General features: G+C 43.0%; 1 protein-coding gene across 8 annotated transcripts in view; it reads left to right on the forward strand.

Annotated features, from left to right (window-relative positions):
* Eif4g3 (eukaryotic translation initiation factor 4 gamma 3) overlaps positions 1-16198 on the forward strand; it is a 230406-nt gene that overhangs the window by 53134 nt on the left and 161074 nt on the right. The window lies entirely within an intron of this gene.

Consider the following 16198-nt stretch of genomic DNA (forward strand, 5'->3'; position numbering starts at 1 on the left):
CTCAGTTTTCCCTTTCTTTTTCTGGTCACTGCAAGGGAGGCCTTCTACCCACCGAACCTTCCTCTACAATTTATAGAAAGCTTGATTCTCAGCTGTTGGATTTATTTGTGAGAATTTTTTGACTTTTAATATTCACAGTTTCTGTCATACATGTAACATGTGCACATTGTATATTATTGTGCCTCTTCTAGAAGGACAAGGAACTTCAGGCATTAAAAACTACCCTTAAACAAGATGTTCTCAGCCTGGCATGGTGGTGCTTGCCTTTCCTGCCGGTACTCAGAAGGCAAAGCCAGAGACAGGTGGACCTCTGCAACTGAATTGTGTTGTTCGAATCTTAGTTTGTCTTTTTATTTTATTTTATTTATTTATTTATTTATTTATTGGTTTTTTTGAGACAGTTTCTCTGTGTGGCTTTAGAACCTTTCCTGGAACTCACTCTGTAGTCCAGGCTGGCCTTGAACTCACAGAGATCCCCCTGCCTCTGCCTGCCACGTGCTGGGATTAAAGGTGTGCCCCATTAACGCCTTGCACTTAGATCTTCTTTTAATAAAAAACCCAGAGCCAGATATCAGGGTGAAAGCTGAAAGATCAGAGAAACAGAGCAGCCAGCCACTAGTTCTTATCCTCAGCCTAAAGAGAGTGAGTTTCTGTTCATACCTTTCTCTGCCCTGCCATATTACTTCCTGGGATTAAAGGTGTATGTGCTTCATAAGCAAAGGCATGAGATCTCAAGTGCTGGGATTAAAGGTGTGTGTTACCACTGCCTGGCCTCTGTGTCTAATCTAGTTGCTGACTCTGTCCTCTGATCTTCAGGCAGGTTTATTAGGGTACACAATACATCACCAAAAGCCTGCTCTACATAGTGAATTCCAGGCTAGCTGAGGCTGCATAGTGAGGCCTTGTCTCAAGAAGTCAGAAACCAAAACAACAGAAAAGATGATCTGCGATCTGCTTTTTTCCTTCTGCTTTTTTTTTTTTTTGGTGTGTGTGTGTGTGTGTGTGTGTGTGTGTGTGTGTGTGTGTGTGTGTTGTGTTGTTTTTTGAGACAGGGTTTCTCTGTGTAGCGTTGGCTAGCCTGGAACTTGCTGGCCTCAAACTCAGAAATCTGCTTGCCTCTGCTGGGATTAAAGATGTGTACCACCACTGCTCAGCTGCTTTCTGTTTTTTTAAAGTCTGGTTCTTTCTATATTACATGAATGGTCCCAGACTATTGGGGTGAAGCTATCCGTCTGCCTTAGCCTTCCTAGTTGCTGGTTTCTTCCCCAGTTTAAAAATTACATTTGTTTTACTTTAAGTTAAGACCTTTGTGTGTATCCATGGCTGGCCTGTAACTTGTGATGTAGAGTAAGCTGTCCTTGAACCCACAGATCTGGACCTGTTTCTGCCTCTGGAGTGCTGGCATTTCTAATGAATTATTTACATTCTTTCATGTTTGTTTATTTTGCATTAGTGGCTACTATATATCTCTGGTGGTTCTGGAGCTTGCTATACATGTCAGACTGGCTTCACATTTTCAGAGATCATCTTGATTTTGTCTCCAGAGTGCTGGGATTAAAGGCATGTGCCACCACACCTGGGAAATTATTTACATTCTAAATAATTGAAGTTGCCCACTCCTGACTTTTGTATTAGCGTACACATTTTTGTCATTGTGTAGGGAAGTATGTGACTGGGTGCTTTGAAGTCTTTAGTGCCTAGTTGAAGTCTCAAGATTCGATATTTGGTCATTATTTTTCTGTTTTTTTCATTTGCCCCATTTGTGTGCCATCAAATGAAGGCTAATCCTCAGCTCATCCCCCACCTCCTTGGCATGTGGTGCTTATTGTGCCACTTGAATTGAGTTGGTTAAATTCCTTGAAAGGCAGTATTTACTCATGGCCAGTGTAGAAAGTTCTAGCACCCTGGTCGGTCATCTTCTGTAGACTTGAGTAATTACTTCTGATAGATGCTCTGCTGGTCATCCAAAAAGTACCCAAAGTTGCACAGGCCTATTGGAATGCCTCCATGTATTAGTTAGGTTGTTTTATATTCGGTTATTTATCAAAGTCTGGTTTGAGAGATCAGTCCCATTAATGAACCATGAACATTCCAACAAATACTTGAGCAATTGTGCTAGAGTATTACGGAGTAGAGGAGAGACGGCAGACTGGGTAGGCGGGAGCTGATCTGCAGCATGTTTGTGGTTGACTTTCTGTAGTGTGGCCATGCAGTAAGTCTCTCATGTTGTAGAATTTTGTCTTCTGTATTTAGAGAAATCAGATTTTGTGACTGTTCAGCCAGTGTATAATGTGATTGTAGTCACATGTAGTAATTGAATAGTGACTGCTGTCAGGGTGGAAGTCTGTCTTCAGGATGACCAGAAGGAAGGCTTTCCTATTAATTCATTTTCAAAGATTGCTGTGTGCTACTTAAGTTGCTCTTCAAAGAGGAATTGCTTTCATGCTGTTACGGTTTTGATCCTTGTAGGCAGTTTACACTTTATATATATATATATCATTAAGTCCCGGTTCTTCATCCTGTAGCTGGATGTAATATTCCCCAGCCACTGAGTACTGAGTAGACCCGCACATCAGTGGAGGTCCTATGGCAGAGGAGCCTGACCTGGCTCAGTCAGTTCTTGTTGGGCAGTAGTGTCCAGCCAGGTGGGAGTCTGCTGATTGCTGTCACCCACAGAACAGTCCATTGTTGTAAGACCAGCCAAGTGGTGATGCCCAGTGCACTGCGCACGTTCAGAATATGCACATTGGTAATTTTTGAGAACTCATGAGAATGGCAAGACAGCTGGCATTCATCCCAAGAAGACCGAGTTTTACTAAGTAGCCAAGGCTATCCTGGAACCCACAATTCTTCTGCCTCAGTTGCCCAAGTGTTAGGGTTTGGGTGTGGCCATGGGTCTCCTTTTGTCTCTTTTTTTTTTTCAGGCAGGGCTTACTATATAGCTGAAGCAGGGACTAGAACGAACTGGCCGAAAACTAATGGCATCTTCCTGTCTCAACCTCCCAAAATGTTGCATTTATAGATATGTGCTGTCATGCCTGCTTTTTGGGTGCGCGTGCGTGCGTGCGTGCGTGCGTGCGTGCGTGCGTGCGTGCGTGCGTACGTGCGATATGTATTCCATTTGTGTGCATGTGCATGTTTGTGTATTGGAGTGCCTGGACGGAACCTGTGTTTGATCATATAGACACCAAAGATTGATGTAGGGTGACTTCTTTATTGCTTTCTACTGATTTATTTATTCATTTTGGTTTGTTTGTTCATAAGACATGGTCTCACTATGTAGTTCTGGCTGTCCTGGAACTCACTATGTAGACCAGACTGTCTTTGCCTCCTGAATGCTGGGATTAAAGAATGTACTACTATTCTGGGTTTCCATCTTGTCTGTGGTAGAATATTATTTTAAGGTGTGTTAATTTTGTTTATGTTGCACTTGTTTAACTCTGTGAAGCTGTGCTCCTGTGCCTGTGTAAAACACCTGATGGTCTAATAAAGAACTGGCCAGTAGTGAGGCAGGATAAAGGACAGGCGGGACTGGCAGGCAGAGAAAAGATACAGAGGGAAAGATCTGGAAAGAGGGATAAATCTAGCAGCCAGAGGAGGAGGAGGACTCCAGGGGCCTGCCACCTAGCTACATAGCAAGTAAGAGTAATATTTACAGAAGTAAGAGAACGGGAAAAGCCCAGAGGCAAAAGATAGATGGGATAATTTAAGTTAAGGAAAGTTGGCTAGAAACTAAGCCAAACTAAGGCCGGGCATTCATAAGTAATAATAAGCCTCCGTGTGTGAATTTATTTGGGAGCTAGGTGGCAGGCCCCCCAAAAAGAGTAATAAAATAACCAACCACACTTGTCTCTGAGGGAGTCTCTCCCGAGCCTGGAGCCCACTGTTGCACTTGACCGGCTGGCCGCGAACTCTGGGAACGCACTATTTTTGTGCCCCCAGGCACTGTGTTTTGTGGGTACTGGGGATCCAGACTCAGGTCTGCTGACAGCAAGGCAGAGCAGATGTTTTCCCAGTAAACTTCTCCGTGTCCTGAAGTCCCTCTGAAGTACTCCTGTCTGCACCATCGGGCCTCACTCAGGCTGTTGTCACCAGTCTGGGTCTGTCTGCCTGTCTGTCTTTGGATCTGCCAATGAATGACATTTATGAAGGTTTAGATTCTTCGTTAATATTTCATGTGGATTTCTCATTAAATGTTAAGTCAGAGACCTAATTAAAATATTATTTAATATGTATTTGCTTGATTTCCTCCTTCAGAAGAAGGATTAACCTTGGAAATGTAAAGAAGTGCTCGGCTGGTAAATGCCAGTTAGGAATGACTTTCAGGGTTCTCAGATAAGAGTAGAAAGAATCTGTGTCAGAGCACTTTGATAGTGTTTCTCTAAGCTGTGGAATATTCCATCCCCTGAGCCATTTTATAAAGTGTCCCATGAATCATTGCTCAGAAGCCAAGCAAACTCTGTGGAATGGTAGTGGTCAGACAGGTCCTCAGAAGTTGGACGGGCTGTAAGTACTGTACTGAATGAAGGTTCAGTTAGTTTTAGGAAAAGAGAAAGAGTAGACGTAAGATGCTGTCTTAGAGAATGGATATATTACTGTTACACATTGGTGGCATGAGCGGAGAGATGATTTTTAACAGTAATTGGGTAGACACTGGCCAGTGTACCTTGCAGTTGGTGCTGTTGTCAATTTCATGAGCACACCTGGCTCTCTGGGACTCCTGCAGGTCACAGCTTGAGCAGGATTGACTGTTTTGGGCTTTGCCCATTGTGTTTCACTGTGACTCTGGGGCTGGGGTCATAGTTCATGGTAGAGCCCTTGCTTGGTGGCTGGCTTTGAGTTAGGTCCCTAGAATTGGAGGCTGAGTATGTATGTTTGTGTAAACTGTTCTGTGGTTGTTCAATTTCCGTATAGAACATATCATAGAAGGGTATTTTATTTCTTTAGGTTTTACAGATTCTAAAGATTCATTGGATATCTTAATTTTTAGACCTATAAAACCAGTGGTACAGTTTTAGTCTTTCAAGATGTATTTTTAAAAGTTTATGTGTATTAGCCGGGCGGTGGTGGCGCACGCCTTTAATCCCAGCACTCGGGAGGCAGAGACAGGCGGATCTTTGTGAGTTCGAGGCCAGCCTGGTCTACAGAGCGAGATCCAGAAAGGCACAAAGCTACACAGAGAAACCCTGTCTCGAAAAACCCAAAAAAAAAAAAAAAAAAAGTTTATGTGTATGGATGGGTCTCTATGTCTGTGCCATGTGTATGGCAGTATCTGTAGAGGCTGGAAGAGGGCATTAGATCACCTGAAGCTGGAGTTACAGGTGGTTGTGAATGCTGGGAACAGAATTCAGGTCCCTCTGGAATTCAAAGAATATCAAGTGTTCTTAACCTCCAAGCCATCTCTCCAGCCCCTTTATTCTTTTTATTTATTTGGTTTTTTTTTTCTTTTTTCTGTTTGTTTTTTTGAGACAGGGTTTCTCTGTGTAACAGCCCTGGCTGTCCTGAACTCACTTTGTAGACCAGGCTGGCCTCGAACTCTGTCTCATCCACCTGTTTCTGCCTCCCAAGTGCTGGGATTAAAGGCATGCACCACCACTGCCCAGCATTTATATGCTTTTTTTGACACAGGGTCTCTTTCTGTAGTCTTGGCTGTCCTGGAGCTTAATATATAAATCAGACAGGCCTCAAGCTTGCAGGGATCCTCCTGCCTTTCCCTCCCAGGGTGCTGGGATTAAAGAAAAAGGCGTTAGCCATCACACTTCTTTAAATAAACATTCTTTAATAATTAAAAAATATCCCAAAAAATACAGTAAGGATCATGTGTGAAGTAATTATTTTAAACTTCCTCAAGGAAGAGGCTTTTGAAAGTCTAGCTCAGGCCTGTGTGTGTGTGTGTGTGTGTGTGTGTGTGTGTGTGTGTCTGTGTGTCTGTCTTTTCCTTCATTATTAAAATCTTATACTTGTACATACACATGTGTGAAAGAGGCATAGTATTTAAATGTATGATTCTGATAGGTTCTTAGGCTATGATCGCTGGGTTGGGTGGGAAGCTTTATAGAAGAAAACGCATTACAATTTGAAGGTTGGTCAGACATTGATCTGGGGTGCCAGTTGTGTTCTAGTACAAGCAGGGTAGTCACAGTGTGAAACATTGGACCCACACAGGCTTTGGGGCAGGACTCTTTCCTCTTCTTTGCTTGTTTATTTACATATTTTTAAAAGAAAGGATCTAGTGTGTAACCTTGGAGAACCTGGAATGCCATCTGTAGACCAGGCTGGCCTTGAACTCACAGAGATCTATCTGCTTCTAACTCCCTAGTGCTGGCATTAACAGGCATGAGTTAGCACTTGCTTTTGTTTTTTCTGTGCAGGGTAGGTTCCAGAGAAGAAAGGGCAGTGGAGAGGGAGGTTCCTTCACCTGCCTAGACTTTAGTTGGGAACTCAGGGTGCACTCACACAGGGGAGCGCAAACTGTAGAACGTGGAGAAGAAAAATAGTTTCGACCTCACTGAAAATGGAAAAAAGCCCAAACTAACTGGCAACACTTGAACAAAAGCAGACTTCTCTGACTGAGGCAAATCAGAAAGTCGTATGTGCAGCACCATAGTCTGCTCCTCTGTCATGTTTGAAACACTGCCTGCGAGGTACTGTGTTTTCTTTTTATTCCCTTCTTCTCCTCCTCCTTCTCTCCTTCTCCTTCTCCCTCTTCCTCCTTTTTTTTTTTTTTTTTTTTTTTTTTTTTTTCCGAGACAGGGTTTTTCTGTGTAGCTTTGGAGCCTCTCCTGGAACTCACTTTGTAGCCCAGGCTGGCCTCGAACTCGCAGAGATAGCCTGCCTCTGCCTCCCGAGTGCTAGGATTAAAGGCGTGCGCCACCACTGCCTGGAGGTACTGTGTTTTCAAGCCTCTTGTCCTGAGGGAAAGTGGAAAATGTTCTGATAAAAGCAGGGCCAACAGTGCCTTTCAGTAAGGTTGGCAAAACATGGAAACCCAGCCATGGAGGCAGTGTTGAGTTGAGGAATTAATCTCTTGAGATGAGATTTAGCTTGAAATTATACACATGAGCAAAACCCACGTAATTGAAAAGGGCACGTAGGTTTATGACATTTGAGTACTCTAGGGACTTAAAAAAAAATCAGAATATTGTTTGTTGAACTTTGAGGGCGTGAATTGTAAGAGAGCTAAGTGATAGCCTCAAGTGCAGTGCTGGTAGTGTACTGCCCTGATTCCACAAATCTGTAGAAAACAGCAGGGCTTGGCTTTGCATGTCTTTAATCTCTGCTCTTGGAAGGCAGAGGTGATGTGGCTCTCTGAGTTCAAGGCCAGCTTGGTCTCTATAATGAGTTCCAGGTCAGCCTGGTCTATGTAGCGAAAGACCTTGTCTCAAGACAAATAAAACCAAAAAAATATGTGGAAAGCTTGGATAGTCATAATGTTGAATGTGTGCCTAAAACAAGGTTTAGGTTACGTTTGGTGTACAGTGTTGAGGAGGTCTGTTCACACTGGGTACATGCTGGAAACAAGCATCTTTGTTTGAGGAGGTGAGTTCTTGGCTATCTGAAAATTTGGCTGTGTAGACTGCATCATTCCCCAGGGATTTCAAGCTTGCTGGTAACCAAGTGGGAACATCAGGAGAGTAGAGTATAGGAATGTAGGCTGTGGAGAGGGTAGACTGAGGCAGCAAAGGAAGTGCTTGTTGGGAAGAAAGCTCGGACCTCGATGTTTGTGGCAGCAGGCTGTGTTGGTACACATTGGTCACACAACATAGCATGTGCATGTCCAGTAGGTTGTCTACAGCTAATTTGTGTTACGGTTCTGTGGGCTGAAAACAGCAAGCAGGACATTGGGGTGCTTGCTGTGCCAGTGCTGCTGGGGCCTCACTATCTGTAGGTCTGCATATTTATCCAGTTTCCAGGTGGTGCCAAGGCCTCTAGTCTAGGGGCACACTGGAAACCACTGCGCTAGATTAAAGCCCTCATATTCTCCCAGGTGTGAAAATCAAAATCATAGTACCAGTTATTTCAGTCTGAAACTGTCAGTCAGGATTTTAAAACCAACACTTTAAATGTTGGTAACAGTTAAACACAATAACTACCGTGTTTGAACACTTTATACCAGCATTGTGAAGCCAACATCATTTAATGGATTACATAAATAGGTTCACATGCTAACCTTAATTTTATATTTTATTTTTTAATTTTTTTAAGGTTAAGGAAAAGTATTTTATTGAGTGTACTGCAGGAGTGCAGTAGACTGTTCAGTAACTAGAATTCTGCTTGCGTCGTAGGGCAATGGGCTGTAAGAGTCTCTATTCGGGAGAAGTAGCATTATGGTCAGGGTGTTTCCAGATGTGTGATTGACACTATTTGAAGGTGGACAGTCCAGATTGTACAGTTCTGCAAGGTCAGTTTGAATCACTGTGTAATTTCTTCCGTGCAAATAAGAGCCATGTAAGACACTCAGACCTGTGCCGTTGCAAGACAGGTCTTTTTTCCCTTTTGCAGAAAAAGAAACTAATTTTTTTGGGGATTTATTTATTTTATGTGCCCTTGGAGATCAGAAGAAGGTGTCCAATCTCCCAACTGGATGTGAGATGGTTGTGAGCTGCCATGTGGGTGCTGGGATTTGAACCCAGGTCTTCTGCAAAGAGCAGCAAGTGCTCTTAACCACTGAGCCACCTGTAGTCCAAAAAACTAAATTTTTGTGCAGCTACACCAATACTCAAGCCTGGGTCTCTGACTCCAAGACCAATATTCTTAATGCTGTTTGGCCTACTTACAAGATTCCTGGAATAAATGTTTAAAGTCTACATGTTTCAGTTGTAAGTTTTTGTCTGGAAGGTAATGATCTGTAACTTAACCTCAGAATGGGGACTTAGTGACACTTCTTCTGTGACATGTGCTATTCCAGAGTAATTTAACAATGTGGTTTTGATAACACATTTGAATTTAGTATTTATTGTTGAATACCAAGCACAGAGCACCACTGGTACCCTGTAATTAAAGCCAGTTGCCTGGGTCACTTATGTACCTGGGTCATTAACAATGTGAGGTCAGCAGGAAGAGCAAAGTGTAAGTGTAAAAGTCATGTTTTAAGATGGAAACTGCCCGAGTGGTGGGGTCACGGGCCTTTAGTTCCAACACAGAGGCAGAGGCAGGTAGATGTCTGTGAGTTCGAGGCCAGCCTGGACTCCAGAGTGAGTTTCAGGACAGCCAGGGCTGTGACTGTGTGAAACCCTGTCTCAAAAAAACCCCAAACCAAACCAAAACAAAAACAGATGGGAGTGACTCTGAGGCCGCCCTTACTGTATTTTGCAGTAGCTTATAGTCCTCGTGCGGCTCTGCCCTCTGGGGAAAGCCGAGGCCCTTGACAGTGAGCTTCTGAACGTGCTGTCCTATTGGTTGGACACAGCCTGGAAACCAGCTCTTGGGAAGCTGAGGCAGAGATTGTTGTGAGTTTGAGGCCAGTCTAGGCTACATAGTTACAGGGTACTCTTCCTTTGTTGTAACGTAAGACCCTGAGTCAAAAACCCCAAATCATAAATCATTTTCAGATCTTCTTTTGACCACAGGGACAGTAAAAAAACAAAACAAAACAACAAAACGGAACAAAATCAATGTAGATAATCCTTGAAAAAGACATGGTGCTGTCATTGTCAGCCTGTGGAATGCGATTGTGCATAGCTTTTCTGACTGATGGACTTTCTTTCTTAGTAGGATCGAATCTCCTTGTCTCTTTCTTCAGGACAGTAGTTGTAGTAGATGGAAGTTAGACTCGATTTCAGTTGTCTAGGTTACTGTTAGCACTGAGAGAATTGAGACCTACCGTGTTACAAGGCTGCCCTGGCCACTTGAGGTGTTGATGAGTTGCTAAGCTAAATAAATCTTATCCCCAAGTAGCCATAGAACAGGTAGTATGGTATTTTGAATTAATGTCATAGTGTAATAATCGTTGTATTTAAATGCCCAAGAGGTCACTTGGTGATAAGCAGGCCATAAGTGCTCACTGAGTTTGTCCATGAGGACTGCACAGGTGCAGATGGTGACAGCCGTGCTGCTGCGCTTTAGGGCTGCAGACACAGAGGACTGCCAGCGTGAGTCCCCCCTCCTCTGCTCATCCACTGGCTCATGCTGGCCATTTTTATTTTGGGTGGCTGGGGGGGGGGGCGGGGCGGGGGAGGGAGGTGTCAAGGTTTTGCTAGGAGTCTTAGGCTGGCCTCAGTCTGGCTTTGTATCCCGGCCTAGGGTACAGATGTGTGCCACACTCTGACATCTTATATGGAATTTTATAGACCAGTGTGGAAACTGCCAAGTTCCAAATAGCAGATTTGAAATGATATATACTTGCTAGAAAAATAGAAATCCACATTAAAATATAAGGGGTGGGGGAGTGCTGCACCTTCCGGCTAATGAACTCATGCCACCCATTTTTGTATTTTTTTTTTTAAGCCTGGTGAGATGGCTCGGCCACTAAAATGGCTTGCCAAGCAAATCTGGTGCCTTGAATTTGATTTCCAGATCACCAAGTTGGAAGGAGACAACTGACTTGTGAATGTTGTTCTCTCAGCTGCACATGATGCCTGTGTGCCTGCACTTGCACACACCATTTACACACACAGAAAAAAGACAAAACGTTGTAGATAGACATTTTTTTAGGATGTAGTTATTTGTTTCCCAATTGACTTGGTTTTTTTGTGTATGTGTGATTATTTTACTGTCACAAATATAATAGATAGCAGATTCATAGCCCTACATTTGTTTTTTGATTAAATAGTAACAAAAACATAAAGAGAACTAAATTATGATACCACTTCATTTTCTAGAGAAACACCAGATTTTAGAGGGAAGTGGTTTTTTTGTAGACATAGAAAATGTGCATGCTAAACTCACTATTAAAACTTTTAAAATATTGAATTGTTTCTGGTGTGCTTGATGGATATATGTGGACATGTGCATCATGGCGCACAGTGGAGCTCAGAGGACAACGTTGTGGACCTGCTTCTCTCCTTCTACCTTACAAAGGTTCTGGGGATCGAACTCTGGTTGTCAGGCCTGTGTGGCAAGCCCCTTTGTCCACTGAGCCATCTTAGCACCCTTAATTCATACTTTCAAACACAGCTTACATTTTGCATTTTTCTTACCCTATCATATATATATTGTTTTCTATAGAATTATGCCTTGTTTTAGTAGACCATGAATGTACCATAAAATACTGAAAGAAATAATTTCTAACTTTGAGGCATATTGAGAAGAGACTTTTTCAGGGGAAAGCTGTAATCAATATTCTTGCTGTTCTCCTCTGCTTATTACTGTTTCTCCAGTCATGACATTTGGATTACTCTGATACTTTTAAGGGGGAAATTATAAGGTCTCAGGTTGCCTAGCTGGCCTCAACTCTAGCTGAGAATGACCCTAACCTCCCAGTCCTCCTGCCTGAGCCTCTGGAGTGTGCGTATCACCATGCCTGGTTTTATGCAATGCTGGGGATTGAACCTAGGACTTGATGCATGTCAGGCAAGCACTCTGCCAACAGAACACACCCCCAGCTCTATATCAGTATTGTATTTACAATTATACTGTGTTGAGTACCCGTGCTTACAGGTCTTGGCCGTCTTACTTGTCTATGCCGATACTTAAAAAACTTATTGGCATTTGTCCATCTTAATAAAATGATCAGAATAATGGAATACATATGGTTTGTAAAAAAAATAACACAGAAGGATTTTTAACGAAGGAAATAATTTCTACTCCATTCTTTTGTTTAGACAGAGCCAGTTGGGAGCATTTTACTTTTGGTCTCTGCCATTTTTGTGATAGTTTGAGTTTGAAAGGTTCCCAAAGCCTCATGTTTTGAAAAACCAAAAAAAAAAAAAAAAAAAGAAAGAAAAGAAAAGAAAAAAGAAATTATACCTTGTCTGAATGTTTGATATTACAGGACACAGAGAACATTTTCAGTGTTTTTCAGAATTGATTGCTATTTTGATCTTATCATCTGGTTTCAATTCCGAGAGCACTGCTTTGCATAAATAATAGTACAGAGGTATCCCTTTCATTGCTTCATTGTTACTTTCATTATCAAAATAAACAGTTCATCTGCTTCTTTGTTACAGCCCTTGTAACTGAACCCTTTTCTGAGTTCATCATAAAACATGGAGTCTGCTTGTTTCTGTGCTTAAGCATGACTTGAGGATTCATGGAAATGCTTCTTTCATTTTCCTATCTGTCTGTCTATCTATCATCTATCTATCTATCTATCTATCTATCTATCTATCTATCTATCTATCATTATCAAAATAAACAGTTCATCTGCTTCTTTGTTACAGCCCTTGTAACTGAACCCTTTTCTGAGTTCATCATAAAACATGGAGTCTGCTTGTTTCTGTGCTTAAGCATGACTTGAGGATTCATGGAAATGCTTCTTTCATTTTCCTATCTGTCTGTCTATCTATCATCTATCTATCTATCTATCTATCTATCTATCTATTCATTAGTGTATTTTGTTTTTGCATCCCAATCAAAGTTTCTCCTCCCTCCCCACTTCCTAGTTACCTCTACCCTGCACCTCATCAGTCTTTCTCCACCATTTCTCTTTGGATGCAGGCTGGCTTCCCATGGATATCAGCCAGCCATTGTATATCAAGTTGCAGTGAGACTAGGTACCTCCTCTTCTATTAGGGCTGGATGAGGCAGTCTGGTAGGAGGAATGCGGAATTGCTTGTTTTATAAAAGGTCAAGATGTACTGAAATAACTGGGATTGCAAGTAGTCCAACCTAATAAGTGTAGAACATAAAAAGGGAGAAAGCCCTCCTCCCATCTGTCTGTTCTTCCTTCTTGTGGATGGATGGTGATGGCAAAATTTGAAAACTGTCATGATGTTAAATATTAAATATGTCTTAGTATCCACTGTACTAGTTTACTTAGAAAATACTACACATATTTTACATTTCCTCTGTGTCTATGTGTGTGCAGGTGTGTATGCTCCACAGCACACATACAGTGGATAACTCTTCTTTGCTTCTGCCATATGGGTCTCAGATATCAAACTTGAGTCCCTGGGCTCTGTATGCCTTATCCACTGGCCATCTCGACAGACCCATACTATTTCCTGAGTAGATCAGCTTTCATTATTTTCTAGTATCTGTTTGGGGAAATATATGTTCTGAGGGAAGAGCTAGAATGATAAAAAACTAGTGAGGGCTATCACATCTGAAAGCAAAGCTCAGGCACCTGTCTGTCACCCTGGCTAAATGTGGCCATTTTGTGTGGGACTGCACCCATCTGAATGTTACAACTTTTGTTTTTGTTATTTCTTTTAAAGAGCTATTTATTTTATGTGTGTGGGCCTTTTTCTTGCATGTATGTTTGTCCACCATGCATGTGTGTGTACTTGAAGTAGGTCAGAAGTAGGTGTTGGACCCCTAGAATCCATCTGGCATTATAGATGGTTGTGAACCACCACGTAGAAGCTGGGAACTGAATCTGGGTCCTCTGCAAATGCAATAAGTGCTCTTAAGTGCTGAGCCATCTCTCCAGCCCTTTTTATGTTTTATTTATTTGGCTTTTGGAGATAAGATCTTTCATTGTGTTACGGAGTGACCTGGAATTCTGTGCATAGCCCTGGCTACTCTTGAATCCCTGATTCTCCTGTCTGGGATTACAAGTGTGGCCCACCAATCAGGCTTAAAGTAATGGATGGTGATTTCAATAGAAGCCACATGCCCTTTGCCTTTATAGGGACAATTTATTGCTGAAAAAGAGAGACTAATTTACTTGATGGGACTCTGAATGATGTCAGATTTTTTTTTTCATAAATGTTTTCTTACTGTGCTTAATTACGTGTTTTCATCAGACATAAACACGTATGATGGAGTGCTTTGTGTGGGTCTGAACTGCCTCAATTTGCTGATACTGTGGAGGTGACTCAGAGCTGCATTCACAGTGACTGCTTCTGTGTTTCAGATGTAGTGGATGACTTATTAGCTCATACTGTGATTGGAAAGTCAATGGGGTTATATACGAAATCCTTAGTTTTGGTTTCTATTGGAAGTTTAGATGATTATGTTATCACTCCATATTCCTGCCTGGCCCCACCCCCTAGTGATTATTCTTCCCAGATCTGTGTTTATGTCTGGCCACTGCCCCATGTTTCCTAAAAAAGGATTATCATGTTCAGGATCTCACCTTACCACACATTGTAATTATTATTTGAAAATGGTAGTATGTTGGGGTAGTTCTAAATTACTGTATTTGACCAAATTAGTTAAGATAGTGATAGATAGATGAATTGGTGTACTTAATGAACAGTTTAATTTGCATTATTTTTATGATTTGCTGTCAAATGTCATTGATTTTGTGGGAGATTATTTTTAGGTAGAGATTTTGAGGGAAAACTCACAAGTCAGCTGGGCTGTGGTGGCATATGCCTTTAATCCCAACACTCAGGAGGCAGAAGTAGGAGGATCTCTGTGAGTTCAAGACCAGCCTGGTCTATAGAGGGAGTTCCAGGACAGCCAGAGCTACACAGAGACTCCTGTCTCCAAAAAAAAAAAAGGGAAAAAAAAAATACAAACTCACAAACCTGCTGCAGTTTTCAGTAAGTTCAAGATTTCAGAATGTCCAGGGGACCTGGGTGTGTTAGATTCCATGTGTGTGTGGAGGGGGAGCTGGGCTGTATTAGATTCCATGTATGTGTGGAGGGGGAGCTGGGGTGTATTAGGTTCCATGTGTGTGTGCAGGGGGAGCTAGGGTGTATTAGATTCCATGTGTGTGTGGAGGGGGAGCTGGGCTGTATTAGATTCCATGTATGTGTGGAGGGGGAGCTGGGGTGTATTAGATTCTGTGTGTGTGGAGGGGGAGCTAGGGTGTATTAGATTCCATGTGTGTGTGGAGGGGGATCTGGGGTGTATTAGATTCCATGTGTGTGTGGAGGGGGAGCTGGGGTGTATTAGATTCCATGTGTGTGTGTGCAGGGGGAGCTAGGGTGTAGTAGATTCCATGTGTATGTGGAAGGGGAGCTGGGGTGTATTAGATTCTATATGTGTGTGTGCAGGGGGATCTGGGGTGTATTAGATTCTGTGTGTGTGTGTGTGTGTGTATGTGGAGGGGGATCTGGGGTGTATTAGAATCTCTGTGTGTGTGTGTGTGTGTGTGTGTGTGTGTGTGTGTGTGTGTGGAGGGGGATCTGGAGTGTATTAGATTCCATATGTGTATGTGGAGGGGAATCTGGGGTGTATTAGATTCCATGTGTGTGTGGAGGGGGGCCTGGGGTGTATTAGATTCCATGTGTGTGTGGAGGGGGGCCTGGGGTGTATTAGATTCCATGTGTGTGTGAGGGGGGTCTGGGGTGTATTAGATTCTGTGTGTGTGGAGGGGGAACTGGGGTGTATTAGATTCTGTGTGTGTGGAGGGGGAGCTGGGCTGTATTAGATTCTGTGTGTGTGGAGGGGGAGCTGGGCTGTATTAGATTCCGTGTGTGTGGAGGGGGAGCTGGGGTGTATTAGATTCCATGTGTGTGTGTGCAGGGGGAGCTAGGGTGTAGTAGATTCCATGTGTATGTGGAAGGGGAGCTGGGGTGTATTAGATTCCATATGTGTGTGTGCAGGGGGATCTGGGGTGTATTAGATTCTGTGTGTGTGTGTGTGTGTGTGTGTGTGTATGTGTGTATGTGGAGGGGGATCTGGGGTGTATTAGATTCTGTGTGTGTGTGTGTGTGTGTGTGTGTGTGTGTGTGTGGAGGGGGATCTGGAGTGTATTAGATTCCATATGTGTATGTGGAGGGGAATCTGGGGTGTATTAGATTCCATGTGTGTATGGAGAGGGGCCTGGGGTGTATTAGATTCCATGTGTGTGTGGAGGGGGAGCTAGGGTGTATTAGATTCCATGTGTGTGTGGAGGGGGGCCTGGGGTGTATTAGATTCCATGTGTGTGTGGAGGGGGGCCTGGGGTGTATTAGATTCCATGTGTGTGTGGAGGGGGGTCTGGGGTGTATTAGATTCTGTGTGTGTGGAGGGGGAACTGGGCTGTATTAGATTCCATGTGTGTGTGGAGGGGGAGCTGGGCTGTATTAGATTCCATGTGTGTGTATATTCATGACGGCATGCATTCCTGTGCCTGAGTGCGTGGAGACCAGAGGCTGATAGCAGGCCCACTCGTGCCTGTCCACCTTACTTTTGGAGGCAGAGTCTCTTAATGAGCCTTAGG

The sequence above is a fragment of the Peromyscus eremicus genome, chromosome 2, assembly GCF_949786415.1.
Source record: "Peromyscus eremicus chromosome 2, PerEre_H2_v1, whole genome shotgun sequence".
Lineage (NCBI taxonomy): Eukaryota > Metazoa > Chordata > Mammalia > Rodentia > Cricetidae > Peromyscus > Peromyscus eremicus.